We start from the raw sequence: 26,024 nt of genomic DNA on the forward strand, positions 1-26,024 counted from the left end.
CGAGGGTAACAAGGTCGGTTTGGCCAGCATCTCAAAGATCTTCAGTATGCCCAGCCCTTCAGTTCTTGGGTCTGGACCTTCCTGGTTTCTATATTGCACTTCACTTCCACCTTTTCTATGAATTTCAAATAGAACAGACCTTCCGGTGGGTGGAGGGCTCGGGAAGTTCTTCTGGTGGGTACGATGGCAACCTGGTGGATGATCCTGGAGAACTGGTGAGTAAGGCTTCCGAGTGTGAGCTTGGTTGGGGAGAGAATTGTGGTTGAGCGATCTCCGTCTCGGAACCTTTTCCCATGGACTCTGTGTGGAAGGTTCGTCCTCTGAAGGGCCTTCCTCAGACAATGGACTAGTTGGTTGAGGTGCCTGGCCACTCAGCTCCAGGGATGCGAAGAGCTCCATGAGGAATGCGGAAATTTGCAACATTGCTTGTTCTGCCAGGTCCTCTCTCTTTGGAGCTGAAGGAGCCAAAGACTTTGACTGCTTATCCTCTCGTCTACGAGTGGGTGCCTGCCCCGCTGAAGTGCTGGGAATGTCGGTGAGCAATATATTGGAATCGGGTCCTTTGGGCCGGTGATTGAGAGGGACCACCTCCTGCAAAAGACTGGTTCATTTTGAGAGTGGTTCCTGCAATTGTGGAGGCATCTTTTTCTGTATGGAGACCGAGGAGATGTCTGAGTAAACTCTGGGTGAGGAGGGGGGAGGAAGCCTCGGAATCCGGATAATCTGATGGTGAAGGGACATCCGAGAATCCCATCTCTCACATCTCATCCCGGATGAACAGCCTTTGAGTGTCCTGTGCTTGACCTCTAGCTCCATGCTGTCAGTGTTTATGCCCAGACTCCACTTCCTTATGTCTCTGCGGCGACCCGGACCTTCTGTGCATCGAGTGTGTCGAAGGTTGTGTTGAGGATTTTAGCTTTGAGTGCGTCAGTGGCACAGTGATGTGCACAGATGCATGTGGCTTTGACTGAGAGCTTTTGGGTGTGCCATGTTCCGACACAGTGCATCGGTCTCCCGATGCATATGTCATGCACTTGAATTTTGATGGTCAAGTCGGCGTCAATTCCCTGGGATGGTCGGCACTCTTGGTTTCCTGTGTCGGTTTCGACGACTTTGGCGTTGCGTTGGGCAGCCAGTGTTCACGCTCTCAGCCCCATGACGTACTGTCCACACACATGCTCCGTGGTGCTTGTTGAAGTGGAGGTAATGCCGTGGGAGCGGGCACCTTCAGTTTTTTCATGCCCTTATTTTGGGGTCCCAGCGAAGAGACCCTTTTCCGTTTCTTTGTCCGCTGCATGTTTGGTCCCGGAGAGGGATGGAATTCTGAAGGCGGGGCATAGGATTCATCGTTTCCCTCTCTGAGCCTTGCTATCTTTTGGGCTCGCTGCCGCTGGGCGTGGGGGCACGCAACCGCAGTCGCAGCATGCCAACTGGTCATGGTCTGAGCCCAGGCAGATGTAGCAATAATTGTGGCTGACTGTGATCGACATCAGCTTACTGCACTGGCAGTATTTAAAACCAGGCTGTTTCGGCCCCATGTTAGCACTGAAAAGCACTGTTTTTTTGTTTTGTTTTTTTTTAAGAAGAAGAATAACTCAGAGGGGAGTCAGGAAAAAAGTAGCTCTGCGTTTTGGAAAAAGTAGCTCTGCATTTTGGAAAAAACAGACTGAGGGGAACGAGGGCGCTAGATCGTGACTTCACAGAGAGGGTGGTGGATGCCTGGAATGCCCTTCCAGAGTTGATGGTGAGGACAAAAACAGTGAAAGATTTCAAAGGGACATGGGATAAACACTGTGGATCCCTAAGGACTAAAGTATGGAAATGAAGAAAAAAGTGCATGGGGGTAACTTGCTATGTGGCAGTTACTACCCTTAACCAATAAGCCTTCATACTGTTGACACAATTCCAATATTGCTCTCTGCTCCAATAATACTCTGCTTTAATGGTGGGGGGGGAGGGGGGGGGGAGAAAAAAAAAAAGGAAATCAGACTCAGACAGCAACCAAAAAGGACACTAAATTTTAAGGTCTGGGAAAACAAAGAATGGGGGTAACTTGCTGATGCGGCTGTTACTACCCTTAACCAATAAGCCTGATACTTGATGCTACCACAAGCTTGAGGGGCAGACTGGATGTTTGGTCCTTTTCTGCCGTCATTTCTATCTTTCTATGCTAGGAGAAACTCCGCCTCGAGGCCGCCGGAGGACATCTCAGACAGCATAGCTAATTCAGCCCTGCTATTGATGGGAAAAGACCCACACATGCTCAGTACACCAAAACTTTAACAGACTTGAGAGACAAATCTGCAACGTGCACCTTATGACGTCACCCATGGAGCATAGCTAATTCAGCCTGCTTAGCAACGGAAAATCTCCACTTTTCCTAGCTTGGTACTCCCAGCCTTCTAACCCTTCCTCCCCAAGCACCTATAATCTACTCAATCCATTACAACTTTTACACACATTCTTACCCCCTCCACTTCCCCAATATCTTACTATTATATTCAGGGAAGCAAGGAAATATGTCGCTACCCCAACAGAAGCTTTACAACTCCTGGAGATTATTTGTGAGCATTTGATATTCCGCCTTTTCCCAAAGTTGATCTCAAAGTAGACTACAATAAATGTAAATGAACAGAGGCATTGGAACAGCTTACAATCAGAATTTGCAATTAGGATAGCACTGGGATCCAGCATAGGAAGCCCATTTGTACATAGTTTGGAATCCCAGTTGTATATAACACAATATAGCTTAACACATCAGTGGGAGGATGAAAACAAAATGTTCATAAAAGTGAAACTACCATCATGCTTTACTGGGTAATTATACTTACTCAACTCAAAAAAAAAAAAAAAAGTTTTCCATTCAGATTCATAAATTGTGTAAAAGGAAAAAAAAAATCAAGAAGCTCCACACAGAACAAATTATGTCCCCATAATCCCAACAATCTTTTTATTGCTATACTTTGCTTTCCCTGAGCCAATTTACAAACCACAAACCTTAAAATGTAATTCTAATTCATCTGCCAGGATTCAACTGGGTATGTGACATCCAATCTAAGCATTCAAACATTAATTTTCAACCATCATAGAACCTGCAAGCATCAGATCAACTCTCAAATTTCAACCAAACATTTTGTATGGAGATTGTTCCAAGAAACAGAAATGTGACAGCAGAAAAAGACCATAGTGCCTATTTTGTCTGTCCATACACAACTACTCAGTTCTATAGTACTTACCACTCCCTCAGGAGATCCCTTGTGCTGATCATGCCATGCTTTCCTGAATTCAGATACTGTCCATCTCCACTTGAAAGCCATTCCATGCATCCACCACTCCTTCTATACAAAAATATTTCCTTACATTACTCCCGAGTCCCCCCTCTCTCACCCTAACACTAGGACTCCTCGTTCCAGAGCCTCCTTTCCATAGAAGAGGCTCACCTCCTCTTCCTGAATATCCTGGAGGTATTTAAATGTCTCTATCCTATCTTCTCTATCCTGCCTTTCTTCCTCAGTAAACTTATTTAGGTCTTTAAGTCTATCCCCAAATACTTTAGACTTAAGGATCAGGGTGATATGTTCATGTGTCTTGACATGAACAACATTACCTGGCTTAAACAGTAGATTGTAATTTACAAGATCTTTGATAGTGCACAACCACTCTGTATATAATCAGAAGGTCTAGGTACAATGAAGTATATATTTCTCGAGACAGGAAGAAGTGTGATGACAGGGGAAGTGTGATCAGGGCTCACCTATGATTAACAGAGGGTTCTGAGGGAGGAGTCCCAGGTGAGGGCGGGCAAGGACTTTCCAGTACACAGGTGTAATTGAAGAGTGGGTGTGCCGAGTCAAAGGTGGAGGAGGGAGCTAACAGCAGCCTAGGAGAGTGCTGCAAACTCCCCAGAGAGACTGGAAAATTATGGTTGTCCTAAGAATTCATACAATGGATTTCAAACTTTGTGGTTAGCAAGCTGTGCTAAAGAAACTTAGAGGCAAGCAAGGGGATAAGAGCTCCACAAAGTGTGACTCTGGGCGTTGAACACTGAAATGGCAGCCGGAGCTGAATAATGTGTAGACTATGTGCTGATAACAGAGGTGAGCTTGCTGTCGGTGAGAGCGTTAAGCAGAACTCTGAACGCTGTCTGGACTTTACAGGGACAGCAGAGAGTGGGTGAGGGGTAAAGGTGTTTCTTCTGGGAATCCTTTCTGAATATATTCAGAAATAAAGATGACAGTAAGATCTTTATTTAAACGAGCTGTTTTTGCATAAGAGGTTTTGGCCTTCAGAAGAAGCTCAAAGGCACGAGTCTACTTGAATCTTCAAGGAGTTTCCAGAGGAGACAAGATTCAGTTCGGGAGCCTAAACTGCGGAAGTGTTCAAACCAGAGACTTGATTACACAGAGTTCTGTCTCAGTAGGGAGTCTGAATACAAGTCTGAAATAAGGCAGACGCCAAAGCAACGAAGAAAACAGAGTCCTGCAGAGTGGAAATAGCAGGGGAAGTCAAGCTTGTGTTTGAGGATCCTGGAAATAAGGACAACGCCTAGCTACACTAGGTCACAGAGTATATCCCGTCACCAAGACTATGAAGGAACAAGGCAACCCTTATGTTCACAAGCCCTAAATGGGAGTATCTGGTTAAACCCCATGGAGTATTCAGCTTTCCTGCTCTAGCCAAGCAAAAACATCAAAATTTCAATTTCATTTTGGTAAATTATAATTGCACAGCTAAAGGCTTATAACAACAACACGAAAAAACTTCCCACTGCAGCATCTGTTGAAAGCACAAAATGTTTCTTGAAGCTGCAATGCTTCAGATTTTCATATGATGCTGCAATTAGATTTTCTAATCCAGCTTAATTTAAAAATTATCAGACTGGTGCTGCTATCAAACAGGCTTCTAGCACACTTTAAAATTATAGCAAAAAAGTATGCAGTTAACACTATGGTGTGCAGACACACTAAGAAGTCGATATTAAAAGTATTGTTCGTGCAAAAAATGCCCACATATGCATATATGTGGGCCATGCGCACGGAATACAGATTTTTAAGTTGCAAAGCACGGGCATATATATCTATGCATGCTTCATAAACAAGAGGGTGGAAAGAATGGCGGGGCATGGGCGTTCTGGGGCAGAGCCAACAGTCACTTGCATAACTCTGTATTTTAAAACCTGAGACTGCGGCGCACGTCAGCTTGTTTTCAGGGTATCTTTATTGCTGCTCCAGATTAGGAACAAGCCTGTACATGTCAGGTTTTAGGGCTTACAGGACAGGGTGAAGGGTCTTTGGCAACTGGGGGGCTTTCAAGATTAAGAACCAGAGAGGTCTCGAAGGCCTCAATATTAACTGGGCAAATTGGTGGACTAATTGGAAAAACTGGGTTGTCCCTCAGGCGGGAATGTTTTAAAATCCACTTAGATACGCATGTAAGAACTGGCAAAGTCCTAGGAAAGATACAGGAAGTACGTTTTCTTGAGCAATCTCTTAAGATTAGGTGCATTCTTATGTGCAAGAGGTGTATTTTAAAACATACACACTCAAGTGCGCATGATTTAAAATTCCAGCATATCTCAGCTCGCACAGATACACACGTGTATGGGCGCACATGAGCTCGTTTTAAAAGTAGCCTTTAAGACAGTAATTTTCAAACGGACAAACATATGCATATGTAAATGGGAATACAGCCAGATGCATGGCAATTTTGTATCCTGCACACACATACGCACACATGTTATAAAATAGCTTAGTTCCATGTATATGCGCCCCTAATTTTAAGCTTGTGTGCCACAGCAACATAGATTGGCTTTGGGACTTACACCCCCTCCATAGCAGAAGTAACTTTGTGCTCAAATATACCTGGATGTGCACCCAGGCACGTAGCTATTTGGTGCATATCTCTTAGCCCCGCCCCAGAACACTCATGCCCCACCCACATTCCAGCCTTTTTTCCCCGGTATTTGTGCACGCATATGGGTGGCTTATAGAATTGGGTGGACACGTGCATGTGGTAGATGCGCACTTATCTCCTGATTCTGCCGAGCACCCGGCTTTTAAAATTTACCTTTAAGCCTCACATGAGAGGTGCTTTTTTTCAATACACTTTCTGAACTATGGATTCCTTAATGGTCTGTGGTAAACACTCCCAACTCCAAAGGGTCTGACCAGAGATGGCAATTCTGGGGGAGACTCAAGATTTCGATCAGTTTTGGCTATAATTTCATGTAGTCTTTCTTTACAAGGCTCTTTAATTTCTTATGGTCTAGGTCTTTGACCTTTAAAAGTAGTTCAACATTTTTTTTATGGAAAAATGCAATAATTAATAGAAAATCTAAATTGTCCCTATTAAGTCTTTTCAAAATTCTGAATGGTCTTTCTTTTAGTGCAAATTTCAGTTTTGAAAGTGAAAGATTAGTAGCAAAACATTTCCCTTTATGTGCAAAGTGGATAGCCTGGTTCAAAATGCAAATCAGCTTCTGAAATCCTTCAGCAGCATTTCCAGTGGCAAGTGTTAGGTCTTCCTCAGTGCAGAGTCTCCCTGTCATGCTCTGCAACAGTCTTGGGTTGTAGGGCTGGTTTTCAATTTCTGCAACTCCTTATAGGGAGTTGTTCATGCCCATATTTGAAGTTCCTTTATTTTAGATCATGAGAAGTTTTCTTTCTGCTTGATCTCTAGGTTATCCTAATGAACTGGATCATCAGTATCAGTCCATCTTAATTGACTCTCAGGCTTCCAGTAGATGCTTTAAGTCTGACTTAGGCTATCTCTGCAGTCCAAAATATAGACAGGTTGTTTTCACTTCTTTGCTTTGCATTATTTAGGCCAGGCATGTTAGGTGCCTGGCCTCCGGTAAGCCAATTTTAGTAACTCCAAAAGAGGTCTAGGTTTATTTTGGTGTCTTCTTCTGTAGACCCTGAAAATGCATCTGAATATCTAAAAGAGGCAGGGTCGCCTTTGGTGGCCCTGCACCCCATACTGTTTTAAATAGACACTTGAGCTAACTCTAAGCTGCTCTTGTGGCCTAGCTTACACAGTCTGACCTTCACCATCACCAGCTGGCTTCCCAGTTCAGGCCTATCTTCTTCTTCTTTTACAAGGGGATGCCTCTATTCACTATAGGGTCAGAACAGAAATCCCCACTGTGATCTTTGCAACAAGAAAACTGAAGAATAAAATCATGATACCAAGAAAGAAAAAGGCTAAATATTTGAAACAGTCGGCATCGTACTGACAGCATCAAAAATAGCTATCTAAAACTTCACATTTAGATTGTGTACTTTTTTTGGTGTGGTAGATCTTATTTTCTTGTAGCTCAAGTGGGTACATTTTGGAAAACATTACTCTAAATCAGGGCTCCACAAACCTTTCAAGGGAAGGACCCCATAGGAAATTTCAAATCATCAAGAGGGCTGGGGAGGAGTTCCCCCTTGGAGTTTTCCAGAGCAGATTAGGGCAGACCAGATCAGTTTGTTCAACAAAGAGGGGAGAGCCCTTTGGATGATTTGAAATACTTGGAAAGGGAGAAGGCAGGGCTACCAGGGGTGTGGCAAACATGTCAATAATATTTGTAGGTCTTCTGGAAATTGGTAACCCTACCACACTCCCGAGAACCCGGCTTCCTGACTTTCCCTTCCTCTACATCCACCCTCTCCCTCCCCTCCAGAGATTTGTGCATGTGAGTGAATGTGGCACACCTCCTCCATCCTCTTTCAGTCCCTTCCCTTTCACTCACCCCTTCCCCTTATTGCCTCCCCTCCTCCTCCCACTCTCCTCTCATCTCATGGAGTGGTGGAGTAGCCTAGTGGTTAGAGCAGCGGGCTACGAACCAGGAGACCAGCGTTCGAGTCCCGCTGTCTCTCCTTGTGACCTTGGGCAAATCACTTTACCCTCCATTGCCTCAGGTACAAACATAGATTGTAAGCCCTCTGGGGATAGAGAAATACCTACAGAACCTGAATGTAATCTACTTTGAAGCGCTGAAAAAGTGCGAAAAGTGGAATATAAATCTAAGAAAATAAATAAATACATCCTACTCCCATCCTTTCCCTCCTCTAATTTTCTGTTCACTCCCTTCCTTCACTTTACCCCCTCATCCTACTCCACTTCCTTTCAACCTATTCTCTCCCCTCACTTGCCCCTCTTTTCACCCTATTCCCCTCGCTCATGCCCCTTCAATCCCTTCCCCTTCTCACTCCTTTCTTCATGCACCCTAACCACTCTCCTTTCACCCTATTCCCTCCCATCCTACCCTACTCCCCATCCCATGCCCCCTTTCTCTTCCCTTCTCACCCCTTCCTTCATGAACACTATTCATTCTCCTCTCACTCTATTATCCTCCCTTCCCTCCTCCACTCCCTCTTTTTGCTTCCTATTTTTACCCCATTCCTTTACACACCCTACCCACTCTCATCCTCCTCCCCTCCCCTCCTCCCCTCCCCTCTGTCACATACCTACTGCTCTTCTACCCTTGCCCCAAAACACACCTCAGAAGGTAGGGGAGGAAGAGGGCAGATGTTCAGTGCTACGAGTCCGGATGCCTAATGCCTCTAGTGGATCCTGGTCTCCCCACTGGTGGCCTCCAACAACAGTGCATGTCCCAGCTCCCCTTCTGCTGCTAGCAAGGCTTGGCCTTCCCAATAGCAGGTAACATCAATAGTGCAGGTCCTGGTGCCTTTTCTGCCACTAGCGGGGCCTAGCTTCCCTGCCAGCCATGTCCTTCAATGATGTGAATCCTGGGGCCTCTTCTCCCCGTGAATTTAAAAAAAACACACAACTTCCTCTGTGGCCCGAATCCAGCTATGTGAAGAAAAAGCCTGGCAGGCCAGCCAAATAAGCTCTGCAGGCCATAGTTAGAGAGCCCTGTTCTAAACCCTTTCAATTATTTCTCAGACTAGTGAATCTTAAACGAGTTGTGAAAACCTACTGAGGCATAGCTTCAGGAATGCTTTTCAACATAAATTGTATAAGAGGTGAGTGAGGTGTAGGTATGTGGAGGTCTGAGAGCATGAGGAGGTGTGTTATGTGGATGGTGGAGGTATGTATGTGAGGGGGTATAGAGTTATGTGTAGTGTGGGGGAGGGGGGTACTGGGGGGGTACCTCGGAAGACGGATGTATGTATTTGAGAGGCAGTGGGTTCTGAGTGAATTGTGGGGGTGTTTTTTTAAGGGTGTGTCTGTGGGTTTTTAGGATGTAGTTGTGAGGCAGTATATATGTGTGGGTGTTACTGGGTAGAGGTTGCATGTGTATAACTGTATGTGGGTCTTATGTGTAAGTGTGGCAGGATCACTATCCCCTCTTCTCAAGTCACTACGTTGGCTCCCTATCTGTTTCTGCATATAATTCATAATCCTCTCTCTCATCTAAAAGAGCTTTCACGATGCAGCTCCTCACTACCTCTCCTCACACCCCTACCCATGAACTCCACTCATCAGGCAACCTTCTCCTAAATCACCAATTCCAAACTCTGTGCTTTCCACTTGGCTGCACTGTATGGTTAGAATAGTCTTCTTGAGTTGGTATGTCATGCTCCCTTTCTTGCCTTACTCAAATCCAGTCAACACCCACATTTTTGATACTGCTTTTTAAATCTTAACCTCCGATTATCCCACCTACAGCCTTATTGATTTTAAGCACTTTCTTCATAAATGACCTGTATGTTTGTAAGCTCTACTGAGAAGGGACCGTCTTGTGTGTGACAAGCAGCGCTATAAAAGGGATTAGCAGTAGAGGGGGTGTGGCTGGGACAAGCATATCGAGGGGGCAGGTGGCAAGGGAATGAACTGAGAAGCTGCATCATTCATTTTCTTTGTCTGTGTGGGGAGGTGGTGCATGTGGGTACACTTTGGAAGCATCTTTATGTGCCATCCTTCCGTTATTTTCCCCCCATCTCCGCCTCTCTGCTTGTGTTGCTCTGTCCCCAAAGGGCAGCGTTTGGAATGAAACACTGGGCGGCATTCAAGCAGCTGAAACAGCTTCTAACAGTGGCCCACAGAAAGCAAGGAGAATTGTTTGTTTTTAAGAGGCTCGGTTCTATAAAAATACTGATCCAATGGGTCCTGTTTTCAAACTTGTCTGAGATATTCACATTTCTGTCCTCCATGCTAAATGTGATGAAATTCCCTCCCCTTTTTGGAGTGCGATTAATGCATACAAACATTGATCTCTTTTCTATAAAATTCTTTCCAACATTCTGGACATTGGAAAGAATAAAAATGAATCCGACCTTTCTGTGGAACAGCAAGGTCATCATGTCCCTACATTTCCCTTTGGATTGCACACCTTCTGGCAACCTATTTTTGGCACTTACACTGTACAAGAATGACAATTTCCAGAGTAGAGAAGGGAAAAATAATGCTCACTAAATTACAATGGGCTATACTGATGCATAGAAAGAGCAATTTTCAGAGCAAGTTATCTGGGTAAATTGGCCTGCCTGTAAGTTACACTTTTCTGACCGGCTAAAAGCACACACAGCGGTAAGGGGTCTCACACACACATACTTGATATTCAAATGTACCCATGCTATTTTGCACCTGCTCAGTCTCCCATACAAATAGCAGGTGCAGAGTACACGAGTGCTTTAAGAATGTGTAGTTTGCAGCCACTAGTTTTTCGATAAGCAAACATGTAAATGTTAGGATTGTGGGCCCTTGTGTTGGGGTGAAGTTGACACAACCTATAGGAAAAGCCTTTCAGGTCCTCACCACCAACTGGCAGAGCAGACGATGGAGAGACTAGGCTGGAACTTCGCCTGTACCAACTCATTTCCCCTCAGGTTCAGCCTTTGGGTGCTGGGCCGGCATATCTGAAGTGGCAGTCTCACACACAGGCAAAAGAGTAAATCTGGTGTCAGGCTGAGGTCGGAGGCAGGTGGCAAGCAGGGGCAAGGAGAGTCCAGGCTATGGTCAGGGGCAGCAACAGTAAAGGGTGGTCATAGTCCAGGCCGGGTCTAAGGCAGGCAACAGGAAAGGGTGGTCAGGGTACAGGCTAAGGTCAGTTCTGATAATCAGTCCGAAGGCAGGCTGGGCTAGGAGAGAGAAGGGCAAGACTGGATGAGGTTGAAGAGATGAACATAAAGCTGGGCAGGCTGAAGACTGGGACACAAGGCTGGAACAAGAGCTGGAACGCTGGAGCAGCAAACACGCTATCTGAGGTTAATCAACTTGTTGCTGAGGTAATTCTGTGATGTACGGCCAGGGTTTAAATGCCCGGCCATGTGATATCAGGGAGTGCCTGTGAGGTTTGTTCCCACCATGGGTTCTTCATGTGACAGCACGCACTGCGCGCACCTAGGGGGAGGGCCCAACGCTGGAGGCATTCCTGACCATGTGGAAAGGCGGTGCTGAGCAGTCTTGGCGGCATCGGGTGAATGAGCCTGCTCACAGGAGCAGCCCACAAGTCAGCAAATAAAACAGTACCCCCCTCCTCAGGGTCAGAGGGAAACTGTATGTGGAAGTCCCTTAAAAGGTGCGGTGCTTGGAGGTTGGCAGCGGGCTCCCAAGAGTTCTCCTCTGGGCCAAAGTGCTTTCAGGCGATGAGATACTCGTTTGTTCCGCCTCCTATGGGAATCCAAGCTTTCTTCTACCTCAAACCGTGTGCCTTCTTCCACCATCAAACTTGTGGATGTGGGAGGTTTCCTGGAGGGCCAGGAAAGGATCAAAGGTTTTTCAGTAAAGAGACATGAAATACATTATGGACTCTTAATATATTGCAGAGCTTCAGCTGATAAGTGACGGGGCCCACCTGCTGTTGGTTAGAGTATGGGCCAATGTATCGCAGTGCCAGATGAAACTCTCATACAAACACCACACATTTCCCTGATCCTCTGTGCATAGTACAACCAATGAGGCTTCACCTGGAAAATGCCCCAATTTCCCACTTAGGAACTTGGAAATCAAAGTATCTATATGTTAATGTAAGTGGTCATCTTAACAGAACATTTTGAAGCCACACACAAATTCAGGTAATAATACTCTGTGTGTGTACCACGATGGATTACTATAGAAGTAATAGAATCCTAAAACCACCTCAGACATGCTGTGATTCAATATACTCAGCACTCACTGAATGAGTATGAAAATCAGAATGACCTAGTCCATTTTCCATTTTTATTAAACAAAAAGGGAACAAATAAAACTAAAAGGAACACTCCTATTACAGACTAGAATTGAATCCTTTTGCTAAAACATCACCCATCATAAAAGAAATAGCCACTTTTTTCAACTCTCCTGCAAGAAAGATGGACCATATTTCAATTTCAAAACTGAAATTGCTTTATTATGCTCTCCACTTTAGATAGATTTTTTTTTTTTTAAGATGATTGAATTATGAATGTGTGCAGATGGACAGAGGCCAGGGTTGAAGCCTTGATGACCGACACTACTGCTCACAAGTTCCAAACTTATTCTAATTCAACTCCTTTTTGTGTCTGTTACCATGTGTTCAATAACCATGCATGCACTTTTCTATGTAATTTCCGAATACAATTAGAATTCCCTTAGAAGTCTGTAACAGTAATAGTGGCTTCAGGCTGCAGCGCTCCATACAGCAATCTGGGGGATTCGGTCTCAGATATCACATTCAGTAGGGCCAGCTGAGTCTGGGGATAAATGCTCCAGTCCAGAAAGCAAGGCAAGGGACCTGCCTTTATCAAGCAACCTGCAGTACAAAGGGTACATCCTGGAGGAGACTCCCAGATCACCTGCACAGCCTGGGAACATAAGGTGGGTGGCAAAGACCACCGAGGGCCTATAGGAGGCTAAAAAATTAACATGGAAGAAAATAAAACAGAATATTAATGCAAACAAAGGGAGTATGACATACACAGTATGAAAATTATATATTTGGAAGACCCATAATCATTGCTTTTTCTTCAAAGTTAAAGGCATCAACCACTTTACCTTCAAACCTGGTTCTTGCTTTTTTTTTTTTTAGTATGTCCAGCTGCTGAGAAATTATAGTTCCATAAAAGCAAAAATAAAACAAAAAACCAACACAAACACTTCCCAGTCACTATTAGGTATATCACAATTGCGATGCTGTATTTAAGTTCATGTAATCTGTACAACAGGACAAAGTTTGCCTCTCAGGAAGTTCCTGAGAGGCAGATTCATCCAGCAGTCCACACTGGTGTGATCATTAATAGAAAAGGACTGATAAGGTATGACAACATTTCTATTTCACAGTGCCCAAGATTCCCTGGCACACCAGGAGAGTGCACTTCAAATAATCTTGGATCCAACCAGATGCTTAATTATTTTAAAATTTAATCAGGAACTGCAATACAAAAAAGGCGCCATGCCTGAAAAATATTCATGATCTAAAGTAGGCCCCATCTCAATTAAATAGTCAAACATTATTTTGCTAGTTACTACATGAACCATCCAGTTTAGCATTAATACATCCACGTCACATACTCTTCAGAATCAAGTTTAAGGGAAAGTGACAACACTAGTTCTGAATTATAACTGAAAGGAAGAAATGCCTACATCATCCATAAACCTGTCCTATGCACTAAGCCCAGAGTAGGACTTCACTTAATATCTAGGGGTTACTGCAAAGAACTAGGAATCAGAAGTTATGGACCTTGCGTTTTGGTTTGCTCTAATAGAATATTAAAACTATAACCTCTTTAAATGCTGGAAAATGTCATGCAGTCTGCATCCCAAAAATGTATTCATCCTTCTGACAAATCTGCATGCAACTTAATTGCCACACATATTAGAATCTTTTGGGGATAAAATGCTTTATAAATTCAATTTAAATAAGGACCAAAACTATAGTAATATGCTGGCAATATTCAACAACTAGGCCGACATGACTGGTTGACTCAACAGTTTGTAGCAAGTCGATACACAGGCAAGACATGAATCTACAAAAAGGAGAAATCAGTCCATCGGGTCCATCTTAAAATTTATGACAACCATCAAACAAAATACTATAATTTGGCCTGTGTGGTCTACGACAAGTTCAAAACATATTATATAAATAATGATACAATTCCTATGTATAACTATTAATATGCATATAAAAACATAAATCATCAAATAAGATCACTACGCCATTATACTTACATAGACTTTGTACTGGGCATGAACTGAACCTCCACTTGTGATCGTTAACCACTAGCAACTGCATAAATCTACAAAAGGGCACCTGCCAAACAAAGCTTCTCTTGCCTTACCTTAAAACTATGGCCCACAATTTGAAACAATCCTCCTCCTCCCCAGTTCTTGCATTTGTGCAGCCACTGCCACAGAATTTGTGGCAAACTGCTCTCCTACCATTGTTTCACCACAGCTACATATTTCAGCCTGCAACTGCTACTACGTAAGGCCCATCAGCCCTGACACTGTTTTTCTCCCAACACTGCCACCAGGGCCAGGCACAACTCATCACAGTGCTGATCTCTTACTTAACTGGCAATGCCAAGGCCAACCTAGCCACTTGCTGTCTGCTAGCTGCTTCCCCTGGCTCACAATAAACAGAGCCTTGTCACCAGAGTCGGGGGGCACTCAGTGAAGAGGATGACAAGATTTATCAAACTGAATTTTGGGGGAATGACAGCTAGGGTTGAGAGGAGTGATGAGGAAAGCATAGACTGCTAGAGAGGTCAAACAGATAAGAGGCCGCATGAGTCTGAGGAAGGGATAAAAGGCTGGGAAGGAAGAAATGCAAGATGGTAGATGTGCAAGAGATAAGGAAGCCTCGGGAGGGGCTAGGGTGAGTCTGAAGGAGAGGAGAATGTAGGGTAGATAACCACAGGAAGTGTATCAATGTGGCATTCAGGAACCATGTAGTAGCACGGACCAGGGTTTAAGAAAAGTCAGCAGGAAAATCCCTGTCCTCCTTTAGGTTCCCACCTCCTCTTGGTTTATTTCTCCCTGAGACTGTCTTGGCTTCCAGGTCAGACATGAATCCCCACTATATCCTAATGGTATGCTTGATTGGATATCCCACCATGCATTGGAACATCATTGACAAGTGAGTAAAACTGGTTCTCGCATCAGCAGATTCTCAGAATGTGAACAGGCTGGGAAACACAGAATGTGCTGCTTAAACTGGATTCAATATTGTCTGATAGGACTACTGCAGCCTCAAGTTTGGGTCCAGCTAGCTACATCAGCTAGTTTAAACAATGTCCTGTTTTTGAAACAATAGCAGTTCTTTGTCCCATACACTGCTGTAATGTCTATCTTTGGTTCAGGCCCATTTTATCTGCTCAGTGGTCATGGACTTCAAAAGGGAATGGGATAACCACAGAAGATCCCCAATGGCTAAAAGATGGAAATGAAGAAAAACGGTAGTTAATTTGGATAACTTGTAAGAGCCTCAGTTTCTACCCTTAACAGAAGGCATTTGGAGGGGGAGGGGGGGAGAAGAGGGAGTGGGATAACCCAATCACCCTTAACAGAATGTACAAAGGGAGGGTGGGGGGTTAACTTGCACGGAGCAGTAGCTACTACCCTAAAAAAAAAAGGAAAAAAAACTTGCTGGGCATACCGGATAGACCATTGGGTCTTTTTCTGCTGTCATTTACTATGTTTCTATGTTACAGCTCCTTTGAGGGAAACTTGGATTAGGCCCTACAGAAAGTGTGCAAGACAGATGGAGAAAAAGGATTTACGGGAGGGCAGGTAAGAAGAAAAATGTAATCTTTGAGAGGAATATTGACTACTGTAATGAGGGAAGGAGTGGCATGTGAGAAGTGAAAGAAATAAAGTAAATGACAGAAAGAAAGAATGAAAAGTCAATAAAGCAAAAGATGAGGGAAAAAAGCAAACAATTATCTAGTCACACACACACAAAAAAAAATACCGAAAATGGTATCTGAATTCAAGAAAGCATGGGATAAATACAGGGGATCTCTGAGGGAGGGAGGGAGGGGAATTGAAAGGGCTACATAAATTGGTGAATGGGCAGAATAGAGGGGTAAAATGTATTTTTTCTCCCATCACATTTCTAAAATGGGAAAACACTTTTAAGAAAAAGTTTTGCATATTAAATAAACATATGCAAATGTGCCACTAAAGTGCCTCAGAATGTAACACTTGCTGCAGAATCTACCCCTGAACTGCAACAAGAATCCATGATGGGTCATGCTGATCCAACACTTTATATCTTATTATGAGCCTTTCTCCCATCACATAGTTTAAAGATCAAATTTTGTACTGCAGCATTTCTGTCGAGCCATGGGATAGGGCCAGTCCTCAATAGCAACTCAGAGACATTATCGATTTCAGTCTGTGTTGGAGGTACGTTCTAATTGAAAAGCATAAAGTTTGTACAAGCTAGTAAATAAATTTGGTACAACTAATAATGAGCTGATTTTATGCACTTTTACTGTGCACCATTACTATACGCCAGCTGTATGCAGACTGTGTTTACATAGCAAATAAGACTGGGTACATTAGACAAATCCTAGCAGCTTATGATCAAAATAAAGATAACGGCATTAGAAATGAGAGAGCGAACAAGAGATGAATTGAGAGGACAGAGATGCATTTTACCTAGGGTGTGAACATTTTCCAGGAATCTGTTTATTCATCAAGAAAGATCAGAATTTAAAAAAAAAAAAAGCAACTTTCCCATCTTGCCACAAAAAGTACATTCTGTGGAACCATATGTTTTTTTAGACACTAGAAAAAGGGGGCACTCATGATAGAGAACCCCGACTTCACAGATCTGAGCGTGGTGGTGGTGGTAGTCAGGAGAAGGCAGTAAAAGGGTTACTTGTTTCCTTGTTAGGGTCTTTACTGGGAAGTCAACTGACACAGGAAAGCAGAGATAGGTTCAACAGAAGAACTGTGGTTTTTAGGTTGTAAGGTCTAGTTTCTAAGTATAAAGCTGTTTGTTTTAACTTGGTCTCTGTTCTGCATTTCCTAATACTTGTTTAATGTGTTTGTTCACAATCGTGTGTAACGTACATTATTAGGATACCATCAGTAGCCAGCAAGAGGTAGGGGGTTCACTAGCAAACATGTACACAGCATCCCAGATGTTTGCACCAAATCCTGTGGACCACATAGGGCTTTCCAAAACCATCTCCTCCTGTGCTACCTCTGCTCTGTTTCCTCTGCCACCACTGTTACCCACATCTCCATAAGCCAAAATACAGTAGCACTAAGACAAAGCACTCCCACAGACGTCACATTATCTTCTCATGTTTAATATGATGGAGCAGATGTGTCAATCACTCACATAACCCATAGCCCATAATGCTTCAGGAAGAGGAGTAGCCTATTGGTTAGAGAACCAGGAAATCTAGGGTTTAAATCTCACTTCCCCCACTGGCACTCACTGTGACCTTGGGCAAGTCACTTTATCTCCTGTTTCTTTTAAAGGTGAATTTTAAAAGCCCCCTGCATGCCAAAATCGGGAGATCGCAAACGTATAGGGATTACACGTGCCCACCGTATTTTAAAAGCCGCCTACATGCGTGCCTATCTCCCACTGCACGCATATCTCACTCAGAATCAAAAAGGAGCATGGTGTGGGCGATCTGGGGCAGAGCCAAGAGATGTGCACACAAATACCTACGTGCCTGGGCATGCACCGAGGTCTAGTGCTACGTAACTTTACTTCTGCTATGGTTGTGTAAGTTTAAAAAAAAAAAAAAAAAGAGCCATTCCTGAGGCGTTTAAAGGGTCTGGGGTAACTGGGGCGAGTGCAGGCTATTAAACCAGGGGGGTTGGAGGACCTAGCTCTACACTGAAGAATGGTAAAACTGGTCTTGGTGTGGACATACGCCAATTATAAAATTCCCTGACTTACATGGCTGAAACCCGATTTATGCGGTGGGTACGCCTACTTTCAAAATTAGGCGCTCACATATGGGCACCAAGGCTCTTTTATAATGTACGCATGTAATGCACGTAGGTTATAAATTGCCACGTCCCTGGGTGCACGCCGATGCACATACATCAATGTGCACTTATGTGCCCCTTTGAAAGATGCTGTCCCGAAATGTAAGCTCTTTGGGGAAGGGTCTTATTGAACTTTTGTTACTAAAACTGCTGGCAGCCACCTTGTCCATTATTTGGAAAGGCAGGCTAAAAATCCAAATTATTATTAATCTCTTCCACTGAATGAAAAAAAAAAAATCAAAGGCTACAAAAATTTAGAGCCATCCTTTTTAGCTATAACAGTTTATTGTTGATACTGGTGTATAGTAGAATGTTTTTAAAAAATGTGTTCACCACTCTGAGCACAACCATGTAACAAAAATAAATTATATTGCTTCCTCAGATTTAAACAGAGACATTTTAAAATTATGACAATCTGATTTTGAATTGAAGGAAGAATGTAGTTATCTTACTACCTTAATATTTTTTTTTTAATTTGACTGAAATCTTACTAATTTTAATAAATTATTATTTATCACTGGCAAGGAAACCAAAGATAATATTTTGCTGGCTATTTCCAAGATGCTGTCTTCACTATCTTTGATACAGCAACAATCTTTTAAACAATGAAAATCATATGAATAAACTGCTAAAAGCTTATATTTAATTTCTGCAGCTTCAGTAATGATCAGCTAAATTTCATGCTGCATGTACAGAGCACAAGTCTCTAAGTAAACAGGGAATGAAACTAGACACAGGATTCAATGCAGTATCACCATCCACTTGTCTTAGGCTACGTTCCTAATGCTTTGAAAAGCTACACTCCACACAGAATTTCCACACTTGTCCTCCAAAAATCTGAATATTACAACAATAAGCTCTTTCGGAAGCAAATGTCAAGAATGAAAAATGATATCCTCATGAGAGAGAAATCCACCACGATTTACCATTTTCTCCTCTAAGCACATCCCTTACGGAACAAAGCTAAAGCTTTTGAGCTGCTGCGGTGGCTCCGTGACAGTGTGCAGCAGAAATCCTGGGGTTGATTCTCAGTCAGGTCTTCCGCTCTCTGGGCCAGCTGGCTGGGCCTGGGTTTGCTGCAGAGGTGGTGTTCACCTAGCAGCTGGAGTTAGGGCTATGAGGCGCTGTTGCATGGCCCTTGGCCAAGGATTGTCACGGCAATGATTGGGCTAAGGGAATGGCAAGCGGGGCAGGGGAATATAAAATAAGGGAAAGACCCAGGAAGTTACAAACGAAAGCTCATGGTACTGTAGCCCACTGCAGGCCAGTTTGAATTAAGATGGAGGAGGAGGCTTCTAGGCTAAAACCAAGATAAAGCTTTTCTAAGGAGAAAATGCTTTCTACAGGTGGCTGAAAACTACCTCTTACAAACTGTCTAAAATCACACATTTTTTAAATATAGACTATGTTAATGCAAAAAAGAAAAACACTCAATTCAGTCTGAAGTATTAAAATAATTATCTTCAAAAGTTAAAAAAAAAAAAGAAGAGAACTTTGAGCTATTTTTAAAGTTCTGCGAAAAGGTCTTGCTATTGACATCTGACAGACATTCTGGACACATAACATGAGCATCATGTTGGGTCTGGGAGAGCAGGGTTGGCAGCTGCACACTGCTTGCGTACCACTTACTTGTTCCGTAATTGGTGGACACTCATGAAATCAGATGCTGATCATAGGACCACAGGAAAAATATTTTTAAAATTAATAAACATTATACCCTAATGTGAAGTTCCCTTATCTCCTCCAAGCCCTGTGTCATGACAGTCAAAGTATGCTTTTTTTCCTCATCAATTTCCAGCCTTTCCTGGAGTCACTCACTACACTTCGAGAGCTGTGAGACGGGCGCTGCAAGGGAAAGGGGAATGGATACAAACTGCAATGATTCATGGCAGCTGTATGGAGCTGCAAATTGAAGACGTGAAGTTGAAGCAAGCTAAAAATAAAAATTAAAAAAAGAGTAAGACCAGTCTGAGGGTCTGGTGGTAAACTTATGTTCCCTACAAGAGATAAGGAGTTCAAGAACAACCCTGAATCTCTAGGACCTCAGTTCAGCTAGGGTTGCAAGCACAGCAAAAATGACACACAGGCAAATCTGCTCCTCTCCCCCTTTAAATCCTACCAAACGGTACATTTCTTTGTATTTTATCAATTTACAACAAAATCAGCTCTCCTCAGTAGTGAACTGCAGCACTGTTCCCACAATATTCAAATCACCCACACACACACCCCTCCAACTTGAATAGTGGTCTCTCTGAGGCCCCCCCCTCTAGCATATGAAGCCATATGCTTTGTATTATTCATTAAACTCCTTGCTGAGTTATCTATGTCTCCCAGCACTTTCGCACACATAAACAGTTCAAAATAATATAGGAGAATAAAAGAATGGAGCATCAAGTAGCATCAGCCAATCATCTGGCTGAAGATGGGGGACTCAGCTAATATTTGAGAGCACAGCAAAACAGAGGTGAAAAAAAAGGGTCACAGATGACAGCTTCAGAGGCTACTTGATCATCTCCCACTGTGGAGAAATCTCTAGGTGGCAGCACGCGGGCACTATGACCATGACAGAGCTCTGCTTGTAGGAAAGTAAAAAACATGAAGCTGTTACAGACTATTCTCTTCCACAAAAAAAGGAACCGGGAAAGTTAATCAGAAAGTCAAATTTTAAAAATATGAAATTAGACGCAATTTTTCATTCCTGACCTAGTATACTGGGCCTCCAAATTTTACACAAATATTTTCTTTGGGACATGTATGGTGGAAGAGATACACAGGCCAATTGTTTTTCTGCTTAAGCTGTCACGTTATGGGTTTCACCGACAAGTGTTTACACTCAAGATATTTTAGGAATATTTCAGTCCTTTTTCCAAAGTACTGCAGACCAAAATCTAAGGCACCTATCGCTGGAATGTCTTAGTTCCTTAGGTTATACGAACCCTATCCTGCAACTGAAATTAGCCTACACTAATCAATCATAAAGAAAGGAACACGATTTCTGAACTGTACCTTTTACGTTCATCTGTGGAAGATCCTGTAGCTCTCAATTAAAAAAGCAAGTCTCGAATAAACAAGGTTCCCAGGCATCTCGTGGACTTTAGAAATGTCCTAAGGGGAAAAAAAATAACAGAAACATCTTAAAATTCTTCACTGTGTCTGGGGACTTACTACAGCTTGTTTAAGAACTCTATGGTTTAAAAATATGCTTCTGTAACCTTATTAGTATGACTAGCAAGAGTCGTTTTACTTCTCTGGGGAACAAGCTGCCGTTTATTTCATTTTGCTTCCAACTGATCAATCACGTTTGATGCAATATCACTTGTCAAAGCGGCAGCGCTGCTATGCGCCCGCACACGGGGCGGAAACCAGCGGCTCTGCGCGAGATCAGATGTGATGCTCACTTCGGGACGCAAGAAAGGAAGGTTGGGGGAGTTGGGGGTGAGGGCAAAACCTTAAAAATATAAGCACAGATCACCGTCCCCCATCCCCCAAACCCCCTCGATCTCCAGAGGAAATGACCACCGCGCCGCCTAGAGTTCTGTCAAATGAGCAGAAACGGTCCGGGTCGTACCGGTCAACGATGCCCGTCCGTCCCAGCTCGGCCACTGCTCCCAGCTGCCAGCGTCGGGCTCGGCAAGAAGAGAAGAGAATCGCCGTGGCTAGAGGAAATGCCCCGAGTGCAGCAGCGGCGCCGGCTGCCAGCGCTGAGTCGGGAGGAAACCGGGGGAGGGGGGGGCAGAAGCAGAGGCGCTGAGCGTAAGAACGAGGAAGTGAGGAGCCGAAGCCACGACTGGAGACTTCCGAGCAGATTACCGACGGTGCTTGGCCTCGACTCCCCACCCGGCGTTTGTTCCCAGTTTGCACGATCCTTGACATCCCACCCTCCTAGAGGGAGATGGAGGGAGGGAGGGGGGGGGGGAGATAGAGGAAGGTGGTGTGAAGCAGGCGCGCAGGCGCACCACGGCGTTACAGGCAGCAAAGGGAGTGAGAGGAGAGCGAGGAGGAAAAGCGCAGCAGCTCATTGGCTGATGACGAGGGCAAAAACTGCCGCTAGCAAGATGCTTTGCGAAAAGATAGCAAAGAGGCGCCCCTGTCTACGGTCGCGCCTTTTTTGGGGGGTTCCAGGTATTGATTAGCTATCAGCTGCGGAGCATTTCGTGATACGACGAGGAAAGGAGGGTGGAGTCAGGGCGCTGGGGGGGATAAAAGGGATCCTAGACCTACACATTTAGGTGGAGGTGTGTTGCATTGGCGGGGGGGGAAGAATGCGGCTTCATTTTCAATTATTTAGCATAAGAATTATTTTATGGCGTTATATTTGCCTGCATTAGGGAATATGTCCCCTCATTTGTTTTTCATGACCTTAGCTATGGGAAGGAGCGCGCTCTTTGGTATTTACGGGTGTAGCATAAGTATTGCAGTTTGTGTGACTCAAAGAAAACAATTGGCTTCAAGTAGAAATGAAGAAAATAATTAATAGAATTCTTCATATGCACTGACCTGAGAGAGACGGCTTTTTGGGGTGTGAACCTTTGTGGTCGGCACAGGGCAGTAAGCTCTAGGGAGTGCTACCACTCCCTTCTGATGTGGCTGCTGGGCTATAGAGCCCTTCTTCCCACCAGGGTCTGTTGGGACGAAGAAGCGTTACTGCTGAGGACCGCCTATGAGGCCAGTGGTTGTACTGGCTCCTGACTGACAAAAGAGTAGAACTGGGGGGGGGGATTTGCTGGTTCTTTTAAATGTTCCTTCCTGCACGGCGCCTCTGATTTCCCCATACCCACACAGGAGAGACGCTAGCAGCATTTAGAAGTGCTGGGCCCCCAGTACTTCTTCTTTGTTGGCAGGGCCGCTTTCAGGAAAGAAATAGGAGGTAGTAGGGTATGATGAAAGAAGATATGGGAATAGGAGCATAGATTAAAAGCAAGGAGGGGAGGGATGAAATGTGAGGGGGACAAAGATGAAAGTTAAAAGGGAGGATCAGGATGGAAGGTAGGCTGAGTGAGGGCTACAGGCGATGATGTGAGTAAAGTTAATATTTTCAACTGGGGTGGGGGACCAGCAGCTTTAGTTTTCTCACAAGGGTACTGGTTAGTTTAGTGCCAGCCTTGTCTAGGGCAGTGGTTCTCAACCGTATGTCACCATGGGGTGGAAGGGTGTGGCCACCAAAAATTTGACCTAGCAAGCCTATGCTTTCTATAACATCCCACATGTGCTTGCTTCTTGAGAGTGCAGAGTAAGCAGCTGCTACTTAACACCCTGGCAATTCACTGCCACCACCAATCCAATCCTGAAATGTTGTAGGCTCTGCCATCCTGCTGAATCCCTCCTCCTGTTCTCTGTATGCTTGTTTATAATTTATGGTCTTTTATTCTGTATTGGATTGAGTCAGTCTGAGGGTTTCTGCTAACCAGGATGTAAATTCTGTGTAGGAATCTAGAGCAGTCTGGCTTTCTTTGTTTTTTTCCAATAGTAACTGCACAGTACTATATTTGCAGTCTTGCTTTTTCATAGGTAAGGTTGTTGCTGTTCAAGTCCTAGGTGTTAGTATTCTTATGGTATGGCTGATATGCTATATAATTTCAAAATTGGTCTTTTTAGAAGGTTTTCATGTTATTTCACAAAGTGTCTGGTAAGGAAGGGATTTTAAAGTACTAGTACTGAGGGGAAATCAGAATTTGAATATATATGTTGTAATCTCCTAATTCTGTTTCTGTCTAAACTCCAGAAGAGGTCAGAACTTTCTGAGGTTGACAATGAAATGCATAGAGGTGGTCCTGTATCAAAACTGTGTGCTGCATATGCATATCAGTTCCAGATTTCTCACTGATGCAGTAAACAAAGTAACATTTTTTGTGGAAAAAAGTAACACTTAACATTCTTTAATTTCAATAACCAGATCTAAAATATTATCTTTCTCCTGCATCATTTTCAACAGTAAAATATCTAGGATTTTTTTTTGTAGCTGTTAAATGTAGTGTGCAATGTGTCATGCACGTGAGCAGCGTCTGTCAGGTGTGTCATGTTGTGGGGGGGGGGGGAAGGTTGAGAACCACTGGTCTAGGGATAGTTTTTCAAGGCACATATGCCTAAATCCTGGTTTTATATAGGCAGGGATCAGGATTTAGGTTTTTGAAAGTATGGGTGTAAACCCACATATACAAAAATTATACCTTCTCTCGCAGGCATAACCCTAACAGAGAGGGGAATATGGTTTCCATGCACACCCATGAATTTTTTAAAGCAGAACTACATCCATAATCCAATTTTTAAATTCTGGCTAAAGTCTGCAGCTAAAAAGTACCTGCAGACTTTAGCCTTTGTGGGCTGCTTGAAAATTACTTTCATAGTGTCAGTTACCCAGGAAATGGTTTCCAGGAGTCTATATGGAAAATAAAAATAAAATCTTAAATTAAGAAACCAAGAACTTGTAATCTGTATGCCCCACAATGTTCACTTTGACTTGCAACTGGCACTGTGGAGTGGTAATTCATTAAAGACAGGAACCATAAAATAGGACTAATGATCATTTTCCAAATGGAGAAAGGTTATTATTTATTGAGCTCGCTAATCCACAGACCTCAGCGATTACAAAAAAAAATACATAATGTGAATGACAATTAGAGTTTTAAAAAATAAATAAATAAATAAAACCAATATAACAAACCAAAAAATAAGAACCTCTTCCCTAGTGGAGTACCCTAGTCCAGAGAGCGTGCTGATTACAGAGCTGGTGGTAAATTGGACTTGCTGGAAAAAAGTACCTAAATTTTTAAATAAAAATTCTTAAAGGGTTAAACTATCACTGGCTGTGTTTACTGTTAGGACTTTGGGTTAAAAAAAAAAACTGTAATTACACACAATTCTTAGTATTGACTAACAAATACTAACTTCTACAAGCTCACAACATAACCCAAAGGCTTATTTCTAAACACACACACAATTAACACTTGCAAACACCTATAGCCTTTTTTTGTGAGCTTGTAGAAGTTAGTATTTGCTTGGAAGTATTAAAACTGTGAGTTTGCAAAGGGCACTTACTTGATCTGAAAAAGTAAGATTACTGGTTCCTGTGTAGCTAGGCACTAGTTTCAGTCCCACAGATCCCAGCCTCTCTTTCTGTTAAATGCATTACCTGTAGATATTGTCCTCCCCTCAGTTAGAAGGAAACTCTCTCTTAAAAATACGAGTCAATTAGTGATTTTGCTAAACATGCAATTAATCCTTATTTCAGTGGATTTGCATTATTTTAGTGTTGATAGTCATTCACAAACTAACAAGTCACCTAGTTACCAGTTTAAAACCCTTGACCTGAAAGACATACTGACTCCATGATCAGCTTTTAAACTTTAGCAACTTAATATAAATGAAGCTGCAGCCAAAAGTCCAGCAGCAAGTTGTGGGCTATCCAGTCTTTTCCACCGAGTGTTTGTGAAGTACTGTATATGTGCATCCAGTGCAAAAAGCTCCTGGCTCTCAGAGAACAAGTCCAATCTCTGGAGGCTAGAGTGGCAGACAGAGGTATATAGCGGAAATCTTCAGGGACATAGTAGAGTGGTCCCAACTCTAGTCAAGTAGCCCTTGTGCTATTTTAAAGGAGCAAGGTCACCTGGCAGGAGACCATCACCTTTGTGTGGCAGGTAGTGATCCTGTAGCTAGGACCTGCTCTCCAGGTGATGCCTTATCTCTTCTACAGCGGTTGCATTTCCAGGGCCATGAGCCCAGGAGGGAAGGATTAGGACAACCCAACAGTGGTTGATTTGCTCATTAGAAATGTAGATAGCTGGTGCGCATGAGGATTGCTTGGTTACTTGCCTGTCTAATGCAAAGGTAGTGGCAGAGGCATGCTAAGGGGGGGGGGGGGGGCCGCCCCGCCCCTGGTGGCAACAGGGGAAGGGGTGACATTGCTGCCGGCAGGAAGGTCTTGTGTCGGCGTGGAACAGTGACGTGGCAGGGGAAACCCTGCTAGCAAAAGCAAGGACCTGCAGAGGCTAGCAGCACTGCTGACATTTCCTGGAACCGATGCGCAGCAAAGAACAGGCCCAGTGTTGTTGCTGGCGCTCCGGGGGCCGACAGCAGAACAGACCCAGCGTTGCCACCAGTGCTCCAGAAGCCAGTGGCAGAAGAAGCCCTGCAGTGTCACCAGCAGCTTAAGAAGGGAG

The 26,024-nt window shown here is 43.7% G+C and overlaps 1 protein-coding gene and 1 long non-coding RNA gene across 5 annotated transcripts in view; one reads left to right on the forward strand and one right to left on the reverse strand.

The window, feature by feature from the left end:
• FUT8 (fucosyltransferase 8) overlaps positions 1–21,662 on the reverse strand; it is a 543,593-nt gene extending 521,931 nt beyond the window's left edge. For 3 of the 4 annotated variants that reach the window (XM_029598885.1, XM_029598887.1, XM_029598881.1), the window contains exons 1-2: positions 21,437–21,662; positions 20,875–20,973 (exon numbers count right to left, since the gene is read on the reverse strand). The gene's annotated coding sequence lies outside the window, so the exon portion shown is untranslated. Of the gene's footprint in view, positions 1–20,874; positions 20,974–21,080; positions 21,234–21,436 lie in introns of those variants that run through there. The other variant, XM_029598884.1, reaches the window with a different exon arrangement.
• Positions 21,663–21,863: 201 nt separating this feature from the next.
• The window catches only part of LOC115089437, a 42,955-nt gene continuing 38,794 nt past the window's right edge, over positions 21,864–26,024 (forward strand). The window contains exon 1 of the long non-coding RNA XR_003856086.1: positions 21,864–21,990. This is a non-coding gene — a long non-coding RNA (uncharacterized LOC115089437). The remainder of the gene's footprint in view (positions 21,991–26,024) is intronic.

The sequence above is a fragment of the Rhinatrema bivittatum genome, chromosome 4 (genome assembly GCF_901001135.1).
Source record: "Rhinatrema bivittatum chromosome 4, aRhiBiv1.1, whole genome shotgun sequence".
In the NCBI taxonomy this organism is placed as follows: Eukaryota; Metazoa; Chordata; class Amphibia; order Gymnophiona; family Rhinatrematidae; genus Rhinatrema; species Rhinatrema bivittatum.